We start from the raw sequence: 14950 nt of genomic DNA, 5'->3' as shown, positions 1-14950 counted from the left end.
GATGTGAGGAATCAGAGTGGTGGAATGTATTGACTGGCTTAGACTAGGTCACGTAGTTCATTTCCACAGCCAGAGGTCCAGTCAGCCTCTCCAGAACGGTTTGGATTCGGATCTCTAAATCAAATACAAGCTTGTTAGATGGGACAAGGGTGGTAAGGATGCAACTGCCATATATCCAAATGTCTCCTAGAAGATTAAATAGAGAAAGGTACATCCAGAAATACAAAGAGCTAGAAACAGCTAGAATTCCTTTGATCTCAGTGCCCTTAATGTCCAACAATCTTTCATTTATCCAAATGCATCCCTTAGAAAGCAGATTGCAGTTGGCTCTATTTAGTTGCCACACAAAAACCCATTTTCACTGGATTAGATCTGGATTATAAGATTTATACCAGGTATAGCTGGAAGGGAAAAGATATAAAGTGACAAACTTGAGGAAAGCCATGACAAAGGTCATTGACAGAAGACAAGGTTTGAAATTTGGAGAGATTTTGTCTAAACAAAAAGCTCCTGGTGTCTGAGACAGAGTAGGAGTAGAAGTCGAAGATGGAGTCAAATGTCCTGAGCTGGGTGGAGGCAGTCCAGCTAATCCACGTACTCACAATGAGCTCACTGATCTACATAGACAAGCTATAAAAACACAATGCTCAGATCAACTGCCTTGGGACCTGCCTTAGTCATTCCTAGTATGCTTTCACATTAATCCTGTTGCCACTGAAGAAGAAGCCATCTTCCAAGGGCTCTAAATGTCATGTTTGTGTTTGGCTGGTCTATCCTAGATTCTAGAGGCAAAAGTCATCTGACAGCCACAATGCTGTGGCTAATATAAGAGCAGATTTTGGCAACAGTTAATGAGGTGTCTCCTAGACATCAGTGAATAGCCTGCAAGATTTGTCAACACCTTCCTCATATTGGTTCTTAATTTATGTGTCAAGAGAAAAGAAACCAGCAAATCTTTTCCTCAGAAAACCTATTTCTATTAAACACGAGGAAATCACTGATACAGCGAAAAGCCTGACTAAGCAAAGTAAATAATAATCTCACTTACAAATTTATTCATTATTTGTACTCTCCCCTGCCCCTTGGTTTAGTTTGCCTTTGAATTTTCAGCAGTAAAAAGAAAAGCATCATAATATTAAATACAGAGAAACATTCCTAGAGATGGCATTTGTATTTACGGTTCTCAGATTGAAGCTCTTGTATCTTATACTTCATTTAGACATTTTTTTTTAATGGAGACTTTTCCTTATGAGGTTATGTTAAAGTTTCACTATATGCAAATATGTGGATTTATATGGTGCATTTATTTTTAAAAATCCCTTTGGGAGTCTGTTGTCTGCCTGTCCCTCTCTTTCTTTTTTACCTTTCTATTCATCTGTTGCTTGATTTTTTTCTTCTTCCCTCCAGTATGTTTATGCATTCAGAGAAGAGTCTTCTGGGAAAATAATGGAAGGGAAAAGCTTGTGATTTATCATTACACTATAATGGGTGCCCTGCTTCCGCTGAAGGAGGTCAACCTCTCTTAGAGATACCACAGTCCCTCCTTATTAATGTTCTGTTTCCACTAATGGCTTGGGGTAGGGCAGCCAGGTCTTACAAGGAAGGCATTTAAGAAGAGCACTTTGTTTAATGGAAGCTGGGGGGTTTTACAGGGACACACATAGCACCAAGCTCTCTGGTAAGAGTGACACAATCACAGATAAAGAACACCCTCTCCCCACTAGACGCAAAAAAAAGAATGGGCTTTTGAAAAAATCGGTATGCCCTTTTCCCTCACTCCTGTACTCAGTTGCTCCTATGTATTTCTGATTGTTATTCCGTGATACCTCTACAATTAGTGCCCTTTTCTTACTCTCAATCTTCTTATTTCAGGCCCTCCATCATGTATTTTTCACTCTTTAATAGAATTCTTTCTTTGGTCTTCTCTACTGCCCATTCTCTTCCTAAGTCACTGGTTTTATCACTGCCTTGTTAAAACCTTTTGCGCTTATAAAGTTCAGATTCATTAGCTGAGGTCCTCTCCAGTCTCACTCTGGTTTCTACTTTCCCTAAGATGCAGCTGCACTCATCTACCTGCCACTTCTTGAAACTGGAACCCAGGAGATCAGAACATAACTGGAAAGTGTGAAGCAGGACAATCTGAAAGCATTCAGATTCAGTTGTGCATGAAGGCAAAGAAAGTAACAGTATGCCCTTTTAAAATATTGTTTTTAAGTGATGTGGAGACACTACTTTGGAGCATATTCCTCTTTGTATTTCTACTCTTGGCACAGTGCTTGGCCCATAGTGAGTATTTTTTTAAAGTAGCAAATAATAAAAGGCTAAAACTCTAAAAATAATTTTAAAAAGGAATGAGGCATGGGGACTTAATTTAAAAGTGTAGAGCCAAGGAATGAGAAGTGATTTTTAAATTTCATCCTCTATGTAATGGTACATCATGAACTTCAGAGAATAGTACCAATACCATTGTCCATTTAGTGTATTTAAGTTCATCCTAATTATCTTCAATATAAATTATTCATTATGATGGCAAACTGGGCAATACTTCACATAGGCATGTTTGTGACATGATATGATTTATCATCACCCTCCAGAAGGAGGTGAAGGGGCAGAGACTGACCACCACCACAAAGTAACCATCACAGTTATCATAGAGAATAGAGACACAATTTTTACTTATTTGTTTTTATTTTATTTATTTATTTATTTTTGAGATGGAGTCTCACTCTGTCCCCTAGGCTGGAGTGCAATGGCATAATCTCAGCTTGGCACGATCTCGGGTTCTAGAGTTTCTCCTGCCTCAGCCTCCTGAGTAGCTGGGATTACAGGCGCCCACCACCACATCCGGCTAATTTTTGTAGTTTTAGTAGAGACGGAGTTTCACCGTGTTGGTCAGGCTGGCCTCAAACTCCAATTTTTTAACTTCCCTTAACATCAACCTTAAATGTTGCAATAAATTGAGTCAGCTATGTTGCCATCTTAATCTATTGCAAACCAAAGAATAGTGATGCTCTTCTTTCCATACTTGTGTTTATTGTCATACAGGTTTGACCTATTACTTAATGAATAGTCTCTGTACCAGCTGGCTCCTAATCCATGTTCTGAACTGATTTTAAAATTCAACATCCAGTATGATGAAAGGCTGTAAATACTGTAAGCATCCATCATGTACAGATTAGTTAAATAAATAATGTCACCAATATAAAACAGAATATTATGTAACCATAAAAAAGAATGAAATGGTAAGTAGATCTGTATGTCCTCACATAAAAACATACCCAAGCTGTGTTTTAACTTAAAAAAAATCAAGTTCCAGAATACTATTTATTGATTCCCCATCTTGTGTCAATTTGGTGTACCTTCTTTTATAGCCTCACTTATCCCACCCCAAAACACAGTTCTAAAAAGCTAGATAAAAAGTTGTTAATAATCTTTTAATAATCTGTGCCCGGGGGAGTAGAACTGGTAGAGATGCATTGGTTAGGAAAGATCATTTTTATTTGAATGTCTTACCAAGAAAACATTTAATCTTATAGTAAGAATGTTAATTTTAGATATCAGGAGTCCAACAGCAAAGTTTATTTATTCTAGGCCTACACAATGTGAACTTTTTTTAACCTGTGTTTAGCAGCCACAGTGAAGGTGAGCATAGGGAGAGAGGGGGCTTTGCCATAAGATCAATAAAATAATCCTAAGGAATAGTGATTGATTCATTGATCCACCCATCCATTCATCCATTCACCATGTCATATCCCATCTATCTATTTTTGTCAGCTTGGGCTGCTCTAACAAACATACCATAGACTTTGTGGCTTAAGCAACAAACACTTATTTCTCACAGGCATGAAGGCTGAGAAGTCCAATATCAAGGCATTTGACAGATCTGGTGTCCGATGAAGACACCCTTCCAGGTTTTCATATAACCATCTTCTTCTTGTATCTTCACATGGCAGAGGGTAAGAGAGCCCTGGTTATTTCTTCTTCTTGTAAGAGCACTAATCCCAGTATGAGGGTTCCACCCCCATGATATCTTCTAAACCTAATTACCTACCAAAAGCTCGCATCATCACACTGAGAAGTAGGACTCCAAAGTATGAACTTTGGGGGATCAAAACATTCAGTCCTTACCTCTATCTCTCATTTATCTATGTATCTACCTATATATACCTAGAGAGAGTTAATTTTCATCATATGATTAGAATGTGCTCCCTTAGCACAGAATTTTTATTTTCCAATATTCCGTTTCTAAAACTTTCTGCTTCTTCCTCCACCCATTTTTCTTTTCTTCTCTTTTCTTCTCATTTCTTTTGTTGTTGTTTTTGTTGTTGTTTGTTGTTGTTTTTGTTTTTTGAGATGCTCTTGTTGCCCAGGCTGGAGTGCAATGGCATGATCTCGGCTCATCACAACCTCCACCTCCTGGGTTCAAGCGATTCTCCTGCTTCAGCCTCCCGAGTAGCTGAGATTACAAGCATGTGCCACCATGCCCAGCTAATTTTGTATTTTTAGTAGAGACGGGGTTTCTCCATGTTGGTCAGACTGGTCTTGAACTCCTGACTCAAGTGATCTGCACACCTCGGCCTCTCAAAGTGCTGGGATTACCGGTGTGAGCCACCGCGCCTGCCTCCATTTTTCCACCCTCTGCTCTAGGACGTTTCTGTCAGTTACTATGTGGGAAGCAGTATTTGCTGCTTCTGAGTAGAGAAGATTTTGTGGCAATTGTTGCTACGGTGGTAGTTCATGAAACACTCAGTTCTGCCTGAGGCTTCTTACCCCACACACATGTACAGATTCATGAGTTCTCTTGCAGTGCATCGTCAACACCAACGGGAGTGCATTCCTGCATTGGAAGATGAAGCAACTGGATGAATTTTAAGAGCCATTCCAACAGTAGTGTTTATGATTCTGTAAATACTGCTATTATCCGAGGTAGTATTGTTAGTGAAGAAAGCATTGAAAAAGAGAGAATTTACCCGTGGAAATACTACTTTTGACAGAGCATATTTAAGGAGATTGTGTGTTAACCTGTCTTGCTTTGTTATTGATTATTAATTATGAGCCCTATTACTTAGAAGCCTTCTACAAGCTCACATAGGGCCTTGTGTTACATTACATTTTCTTTTCTGCATCCTTATATAATGGGGAAGGCACCTGCTTCACTGCACATAAAGGGGTAAAGCTGGGTTTATGTAATATCTTTTAACTCTTTTTTTAGAGAAACATGTTTAAAAATACAAACTTGTGTTCTAGCCTACTTTTGAAATGAAAAAGAAATTAATTTTAACATAATCTTTTGATGTATAAGCATAAATACATGATTTATTATTTTTCTTTATTTAATATGGATTTTTATTCCATGTAGTATTACTTACCAAGTGTGAAGACTAAATTCATCCTTTACTTTTCAATCAGTTATCTTATCATTGAATAGAACACAATTACATGCTATTAAATAATTTATTCAATATTGTAGTTGCCAAAAAACTATAAACTATTCAATTGTTCTTTGTAGGTATTTAATAATTATATACAGCAGAAAATAATTTGACATTATTAAGCAATTACCATTTAATTATTATTGTTAGCAAAATCCATTTGGCATTCAATCGATTTTTCCACAATTATGTTATTTAGTAAATTAAATTTAATTCATCCTTCAAATCAAGATAAATTTAAAAATCACAAACTTCTCAGCATAATTTTAAGGACATTAAAAAGTTCAATATGTTAAAGATATTTTTCAAAGATACGAACCTCAAAAAAAAGTAAACTGACGAGTTTTGCAAAACTGCAACTTCTGATAGATCCATGTCACTTTACTTTTGGATCTCAAAACTATATACCATGATAAAATTATTAAATCTTTAAGATGGTAGTGTTCATACATTTAAAAAATTATTTACTTTTGCCAACTTCAATCAAGCTTTTCTAGTTTTGATTGCTTTCATCTCTTCCACCCACAGAGCCTGTCTTTTACTATAGATTTTGGCACCACACTGTATTTAATCTAGTGTTTTATTATATAATATATTATTGCTCTATACGTTTTTTAATGTACACAAATTCTTCCCTCCATCAAAATGTTAACTTCCTTAAGAGCAGAGAACAAAGTGTGTGGGCGAGTGTGTGCGCAAACGTGTTTTTCTCTCCAGCTATTTAACAAATTATTGTACATATGGTGGGATCTGAATTTAACAGAAACAAAATAAATTGGGCTGACTATTGAAATGGAGCTTTGACCAAAGCTTGTGGAGTTCTTTCTGAAGCTGTAAGATTTAAACAAATTTAATGATCCAATGACAAGGTTTTATAAAACCAGCTATATCCAATTTTCTGGATTAGTTGTTCAATCAGATTCCTGCATCCCAACTCTGTTTTATTTATTAAGACTAAAGTAATTAAAAGTTCAAAGTAGTCAATACTGCCATTTTAGCCCTTTGAAAGCTCCTTCTAAAATGGCTTAGAGTCAGCTATTATCAAAGTAACTCGGAAAAGAAAGTGATCAAGTTGTGCTTCTTTTGGTTGAGTGGAATGAACATGATGTATCTTTTATGTTACCCTTTTTAATTCTTCTAATGATTTTACTTTTTAACAGTGTTTTCAAACTACTTCAGCTTATATTTTACCTCTTGTTGAGGTCCGACAGTCAAAATCTCACTTTCATTTAAAGGTCCAACTCAAATATTTTGTCTTTGTGAGGCCTTCACAGATTCTTCCTTCTTGACCTGCCTCCCCCATAGTTTTTGTCTTCACCCTAGTGAAGGGTGGTGTCACTCTCCATTGAGGCATTTATCATTTGGAGGGGCAGCCAGTAAGGTATATGCCTATATCTTCTTTTCCTTCTCAAATGCAAGCTCTTTCAGAACAGAGAGGGTTTTTTTTTTTATTTATTTATGTTTGTTTACCCAGAACATGAATATAGTAAACACTTGGTATTTACTGGATGAAAACAAATAACATTTCAAAGAAAAGTCGGAAGGGATTGAGAAATAGTAAATGCAGAGAAGCAACTACACCCAGGTGGAGCATGATGGAATCTCATCTCAACCTCTTATTTGGCTACTGTCCCATTCAAACATAATTGATAGTAGTGGGAGTTGGGATGGGGATGACATCCAGGAAAGCAGAACAGAATATCCCAAATTTATCCACCTCTTACATCACTTTTTCCTGTGGTCCACCCTACTTGCTGCTTTGCTGAAACACAGTTTGTCACAGTTAATATGCTCAGCTCTGTTCTGAGCTCAGCAGCTCTGGAGTCCATCACCTCAGATTTCACAGCCTCTCTGGCTTCTCCCAACACTCCGCCCACCCCAATTTGATGAAGTCAGGTACAGAAATTTTCCCACAGCTGTGCAGATCTAAATAGTGCCAGGGGTCCTGCCTGTTTCAATCTGAAAAGTTTTTTTTTCTTTTTCAATACATGTGTTGACTTGTCAACATTGATGGAATTGGTTTGCTTCCTACTTTTCATTCAGCTAGTGAGGAGCCAGAAGTGAATTGTTAACTGTATATTAGTTCTCTTACCATTTCTAACACTGCTGTAATATACTGTGGTTGCAAGTAGAGTCAAAACTCAGTGATTAGTAAAAAAAAAAAAAAACAAAACAAAAGTAAAACTCTCCACCTCCCTTAATTTTCCTTTCCAACTTGAAAGGAAAAGAGGCTTCAACCCATTTGCATTTTAAATTCAAAATATGTATTTAAGGCACTTAACAGGGTCCTCTGCATGTTGACAGCTTCCTTTTTAACTTATCCCAGACTGGGCTCTGTAATGTGTTGTGTCTTAATTTGCAGAATATGTGCACTGGCATAATGTTTAATTAGACTTCGGTGTCAACTTTAAATCTAAAACCATCAGCATCTAATGAAATATCGAAAGCGTTTGGCTTCTGCATGACAGATCTCCTGCAAGAAATCAACTTCCTCTGATTAAATCATTTAAAAATAAATAAATAGTAAAAATGAGCAACCAATGAGAAGAAAGCGAACCCAGATTCACAGATGAGATGTTCCTCTGGCCATCGCTGCAAGACAGAAGAAAATAGAGTGGAGGTGACTGTCAAGGAAATCAGATGCATCTTTCCTTATTTAATTAGTAGAATTCTGAACAGATGGGTGTAGATTAAGTTAATGCACATAAAATTATTTTCTCATTGGCTAACATCATGAAGGTGGGCTTCATTTCTATTTACATTTTGAGTTCAGGAACCATAATGAGAACTAAGTTGGAATCTCTGCCTTCAAGAAGACTACAACCTCATAGTTGGGATAAGTCAGGTGTGGAACAGTAAAACCAAGTAAATTATTTGTCGACGACCTTACAAAAGACGCTTAGTCTTTATTAACCTCAATTTTTTTCTATAAAATGATAGTGATACTGATATCAATTCCCACGTATCATCAGGTAGATGAAATGATAATATAGATGTAAAATATTCTTCATAATTCAGTGTCTAACATATGGTAAGTACTGAATATTATTTCAGATATTATGAGTTACCCATTGATAATTTTTAGGAAAGTAAAAATTGATGAAACCAGTCCATATTAGTATCTTATTGCTGCTTTGTGTTGCTTCAGTAATTCAGTGTCTACTGAAATGACTTGTATCTCTAAAGCCTAACTCTTCGACCTTTAGAGAACTCACAAGCCTAAGGATTATGAATTTCAGTTTCTGTCTTTATCTTTGGTCTCCAACCAAAGTAGCTAGTATTCCCCTCCTTGAAAGTTGTTCTATTTTAGGAAAGTTACACTTTCTTATACAAGAGTGATTTCTCTGGATAGAAGTAGCTTTTCCCACCTGCCTCATGAGAGATACTCTCCTTATCCCATGAGAGAAGAGTCATCATTAAGCTTCACATATAAAATGGTTTACCACTCTGTGTTCTATGAATAGGCTTCTGACTTATAAAAACCTTCAAACTTCTGAGTGACAAAGAGAGACCTTTATCTCTCTGATTCTTGCAATGATCCAAAAAGGTAGTTATCATTAAGATCCCATTTCACAGATAAGAAAAGGAGACTCAAAGTCAAGGGATTTATGCAAGTCTATATAATACACATAGAATCAGAGCTTGAATCTACATCTTTCATTTTTTTACTTATACCTTATACATCTTATATATTTATGCATTCAAATGCCATGTAGCCAATAAGGCCATAACGACTTAAGTTTGTGTTCGTTTATTTTGAGAGACCAAGAATCATGATAAGATATTTTAATTCTTATATATGTGTGTATTTAGACATGCTGAGAGGAAACTAACAAATCAACTTCAAATTGAGAAAGGAGTTATATACTGACTAATGTACCTCCATCAGTTAGCGTGCAGCTTGGCTAACGCCCAGAAACTAAAGGTGAAAGAGTTCAGCCACTGAAGTTTTAACTATCTTAATCCCTCGGGAGGCTCTGCAGTAAGACGCAGGACTGGGCCACCTTTTGCCGATTGTTTTGGTGAATTTTATTTTGGGGGAGCGCACACACACACACTCACACACACACACGCACACACCACCTCTGTTCCATTTCTGCCAGGTTCTTAGTGCTTTCATTCATTGTGCTACAGGGCTCACCCTAAATGTTCAGGCCATCTGCTCAGGGAATGATGCCTTCACCACAATTATCTAATGATATTATGGCAAATATTAAATACAGCATAAATAACAAGGGGGAGGCCACTCAAAGTAAAGAAAAACAGGAGGATTCAACACAAAATCTAGTGCCAAGTATATGTCCTAGGTATAAAATATGCATTTACATGTTTGAAAGGCAGTGAAAGAAGAATTAAAAACCAATATGAACTGACCTGACATACTGGTTTGACTTAGAGAACTCTTGGCTCTTAAGCTGTTTAAAACGACCAGGTATTTGGGGCAATAACTATGTATTTGCCATTGCCTCCTAGATTGTGGCAAATCATGGGTCAAAAATTGGTGACCCACTTGTACACCCACCTGTATATTTTGTTCAGTACAACCCAGTGTTTGTGAAATTGGATTTGAATATCTTTAGAAAGCACATGGTCTTACTGTTTGCCCACAGCTCACCTTGCTCTATTATACCAGTCTTTTCCTACATTTAAATTGCCTGCCTGGAACCTGAATACATGTGTTTGCAACTGTGGATCCAAACTGTACTGTGCCTTTTGTTGCCCTGTTATTTATAGTATCTAAGCTTTGATTGCTTCTGTGAGTATGCCCAACTCTTTCTTCATAAAGACACTCTCTAATTTGCAAGGTATTTGTACAATATGTCAAATAAATAGGATGAAACTACATTATTTGCAGGACTCAATGCAAAATGAAAACATGTGGTTTCTTATTAAAAAATATTAAGAATTTTAAGATAGTGCCAGCAGAGCACTAAACAAAGCTCTGGATACTTCTGAGCACAGGACACTAGGCAACTGTCCAGGCTGAATATCCATGAAGCTAGCTCTGACACCCAGGGCTGAGAGGACAATATTCTTAGTCTAGATTCTTCAGTACATCAAGGGTTCTCCACCATATAATTATCTAGCTCAAATGCAATGAGTATTTATAGAGTGAGAGAGAGTTGGGGCTCTTATCTATATTAAACCTTCCAAGAAAGTTGAACCAATTTTGTTTGATGAGATCTCACTTAGAAAAAATAAGGAGCAACAGTCTTTTGTTGTCAATGATTTCTTGCAAACCTTCTTACTTACTGAGGCTGAAATCTTATATAGATCATCACTATCTTAAGTACCAAGGCAATATAATACATCCTTTCTTTATTGCTACTTTATTATGTGGCAACATAAAATAATCCTTCCTCCTATGGATCCTATATTTTATATTTATTGTAATAATTGGAGTTGAAACAAGCCAGAAAGCAATGGATTTTGTTATGAAAAGGCATTTAGCATAGCAAGAGAGCTTGATACCTTTTTATATGAAGACTTGCAAGAGTAATCAGAAATCTTTGCCCTGGGAAAGAAAGGAAGGGATCCCCAGTTAAAGCTGGAAAATGGATCATAAACTTTTATCTCTGCCCCCTCCTGAAATTCTACTATTATTATGTGGAATAATTTTAAATAATATATAAATCAATAAACTCAAAAGAAGACAGAAGAACATGGTACTAGATAAAAGGCAATACGTTTGAAAAGAGAAAGCAGATAGACTACTTGTAACTCACTTAGCAGAGCAAAAATATCGAAACTCAAGCCAAAAATAAGCCACTCAATTCAAGCTTCAGAACCCTCAAAAGGCTTGGAAATTGGAGGCACCCCCTACCTCTGAGGGTGAAGATATAAAGGGACTGAAATGGGAAGATTGCCTGAAAGTTGGTTTGAAGTTCACTTGATCCCCCAAGGCCCCTTTTCACTCTTCTCATATAATTGATTACTTTCTCTCCATCCTAACAGGAATAAGCAGTTTTACTCTCTGAGGAAAATGAATCAGAGGGGTTCCAGGCAAAGGAATACCCGGCATATCAGAGAAAGATCTGGTGACTAAGGAGGAAGGAGGTTAAATAAAAGTATTCAGTCCTAACTAAAAGTCTCTCCAGTCTTATCACCCATTTTCCCTTTGTCATGTAGACAACTTAGGTTTTCCAGGCAAGAGTTTGGAGGCTAGCACTCTCAGGAAAGCAACCTTCAAAGAGAAAAGACTCTCACAGAAACTGACATTTGGGGGAACTTGCAATGAAAGTATGTGGTCCCTGCCTAATCACCACACAGTGAATGCCAGTAGTCATCAAGTCCTTTCCAAGTACACAGCGCTTCTAGTGGGCCTTTTAATAACTCTCCCATAAGTGGACTGTCAAAGGTCCATATGTGTAAAAAGCACCTAACATTAAAGACAGGTATGAAAATCAACAAGTACGAAAAAAGAACTTCACAGGAAACAAAGACAATTTCAAAGAGAAGAAAGCTTTCATCACCCCATTGTAGTTGTTATCTTCAGAGAGAGAAGAGATTATATTATACTAATAAACTTTGAGTAGGATATTTTGAAAATGAAAAGTCACAGAACAGAAAGAGCCTCAGAAAATTAAAAATATAGTAGTAAAAATAGAAAATTCAATGGAAGAGTTGGAAGATAAAATTGAAAACATATCAGTAAACTGTAATTCCAAATCTCAACATGCTAGGTTCTCACTTGATTATCTCACAGAAGTCTAGATTTGATTTTTCCCCAACGTTCCCTTCCAGTAAAATATCTGAGAATTCTCACTTGTGCTTACAGGAGTAATCTATGTAGCTTCTTTTCACTTTCCAATTTTTCTATAGGTCCCCATAACAAATGTCAGGACCTCAGCCTTCATCCTTCTTGGTTATTTTTAGGATGTACCAGATGCAGTATCAGAGGGAGAAGGGATATGGCTCATATATAATAAGAGTGTGTATGTCTCCAGTGTCTCTAAATTGGTGCTAATATCTCATTGTCTCTCTGGTCTGTTATCCTCCTCTCTCTACTTATCTTTACTACTTAACAAAATCTGTGCTCTCCCTGGCCTAGAACACACTGTATATCCTTCATGAATTTAATGTATGCAATAAACCATAACTGACTCTCAATCAGATTATAATTTTAGCCATTTTCAATAAATGTAAGCCCCACAAGAGCAAAGACTTTTGCTCACATTTTATCCCTAGTGTCTAAAGAGTGTGATACATAGTAGGCACTCATTTAACATTCATTAAATCAATGAATTAATGTTCTGCTGAAAAGGATCCTAGATTGAAGGAGAAAATGTTTTGCAAATATGGATATTGGCCTGTATCTCACTGGGCACCTATACTCATTATTTGCACAGTTAAATAGCCTGACATGGCACCAATGGGAGAGTAGACACAATCAGTAACATGGGCACTGACATTGTATTAGCAATGATCCTACATACAGTGATCATCCCATGATTTAGTTCTAGGGTGACCATAGTTTATCATCCAAACCAGCACCCTTTTGTGAGTGAAAGGGGGTGATGCAAAAGTTGTCAGGTACTAATTGATCTAAAAGAGGCATAGGCAATGAACGTTGCTTGCAACGAGGACACCTGATAACCTTATTTAGGTTATTGATTATTTTTATATTGACATAAAAATGATAACATTTTGGTACCAGAGAACATTTAAATTATGAGTTAAATTATTATAAAGCCTATTCCAGCAATACAAGGAAAATTGAATGAGAAGCCATCTCTAAGATTCTATTATCCTGTGAGTGAAAACAGAAAAAAAAAGTATAAGTTTAGATCACTATTTTCAGAAAGAACACACTCAGCTATGATATGGTGTTCATAGTAACGTTTTCCTTAATAGATCTAGTGCTTTGTATAAATAATTCCATGTCTGCATCTGGGTATCAGCCTAAGGTCAAGACCTTTTGTCTTTTTTCTGGCCTTGATTCTCCATTATATAATTTTTCTTTTCTCATGATCTTCTTTTTTTAAAAGGAGCAGTTTGCTCTCTCCCATCAAGACCACTTCCCGCAAAAAGCTGGGACCAAGAGGCTGCAGGAGGGCCAGCAGCTCCTAACAGGCTGGGTGAGGGGCTGCCAGGTGATGAATGGATGCATGTGGAGCAAGGTAATAAACCAGCACCCCAGTCATGTAATTTTCCATTAAAATGAAATGCATACCAGGCATGCGGTGCTTCTGCAGCTTGCACCCTCTCCCATAGATGATCATGAATAAAAGAGGAAAGTGTACTGCTGACAGATGCCAGCATGCATAAAGGACACTTCCTATAAAGGCAAAGCTCCGGCTAACAGATGGACTAAAGATGTGAGATGCAGAAAGATTTACCAATCTAAATAATTCAAGGGAATGTCGTATGGCAAGCTAGCGCTTTTCAGAGGGAGCCAGCAGAAGGTGCAGATGGAAAGGCAGGCCAAGCCTTTCCCATAAACCCATTAAGAACAGTACTTGTCTGAGCGACAGTATGTCGCAGAAGGCCCAGAGAGAGGCCAGCAAATGAGAAATGTGCTTCTAGAGTTTGTCCCACAAGGTCAAGAGCATATTTAATAGTGAAGGTTGTAGCATTTAATGAGAATGGAAAAAAGGTGTTATATGTTTCATTGCTCATCCTTCTGCCCCCATTCCTGAGTTCTTCATCTTGTAAGAACTGAAATCATGGAAGATGAGGCCATCCAAAACTTTTTGAGAGGTCTAACAGGCTCAATCTTCTTGGTTATCTTGGACAGTCAGATGCGAATTCTGGGCCCTAAAGCCAAATTACACTGGTCAGCCCTGCTTCCTGTGTTTCTTGGAAACATGCAGCTATACACTCTCACCAGGCCCTGTGGATACTCACTGTCTGTGCCTGCTCATGACATGCTCAATGGTATGTTAGCACACATTGTTAGGTTTATTTTCATGTACTTAACCTGTCTTCCAGATCACATTATATATAACTTGAGTAAAGAGTCTCCTCCTTACCCATTGGGGCTTGCTCTGATTAGGTACCCAATAAATACTTCTTGGTAATGAAACTCTTTCAACTTAAAGGATCCCTCCCTTAAGAGCCTACACATCCTGCACAGCTGTGCCAAAATGTTAGCATCTCAGGCAAAAGGAGTTGTGATAGGCGACATCTTAAAGTGCATTCAATGGGAGAACTGGCCAAAACCCCATCCAGTCTCTGGTAAACTGAGCTATCCTAAGCAAGTCAAAGCCTTCATTCCTTAACTCTAAGACAAATAATTTAACAAAGTAATTTCTAAGCTTTTCTTTAGTGCTTAGTTATATCAGGAACAAAATAGAAGACTTTCAGGGAAACTCTTTAGACATTTCAGGCAATGTCCGCATCCATGGCTCACAGACCTTCCAATAACCATTGCTGCATCATTAAAAATGTTCACTAGCACGTTCCGAGATCAGAAACCTAAAGACCGTGCATTAAGAATATACATATACATAATCTATTTTGAGCTAATTTAAAGTAAATGACTGCCTTTTATTTTGAGACTGTGGTCTTATTTTTGA

Source organism: Chlorocebus sabaeus, chromosome 25, assembly GCF_047675955.1.
Source record: "Chlorocebus sabaeus isolate Y175 chromosome 25, mChlSab1.0.hap1, whole genome shotgun sequence".
In the NCBI taxonomy this organism is placed as follows: Eukaryota; Metazoa; Chordata; class Mammalia; order Primates; family Cercopithecidae; genus Chlorocebus; species Chlorocebus sabaeus.
This window is presented reverse-complemented; position numbering follows the sequence as displayed.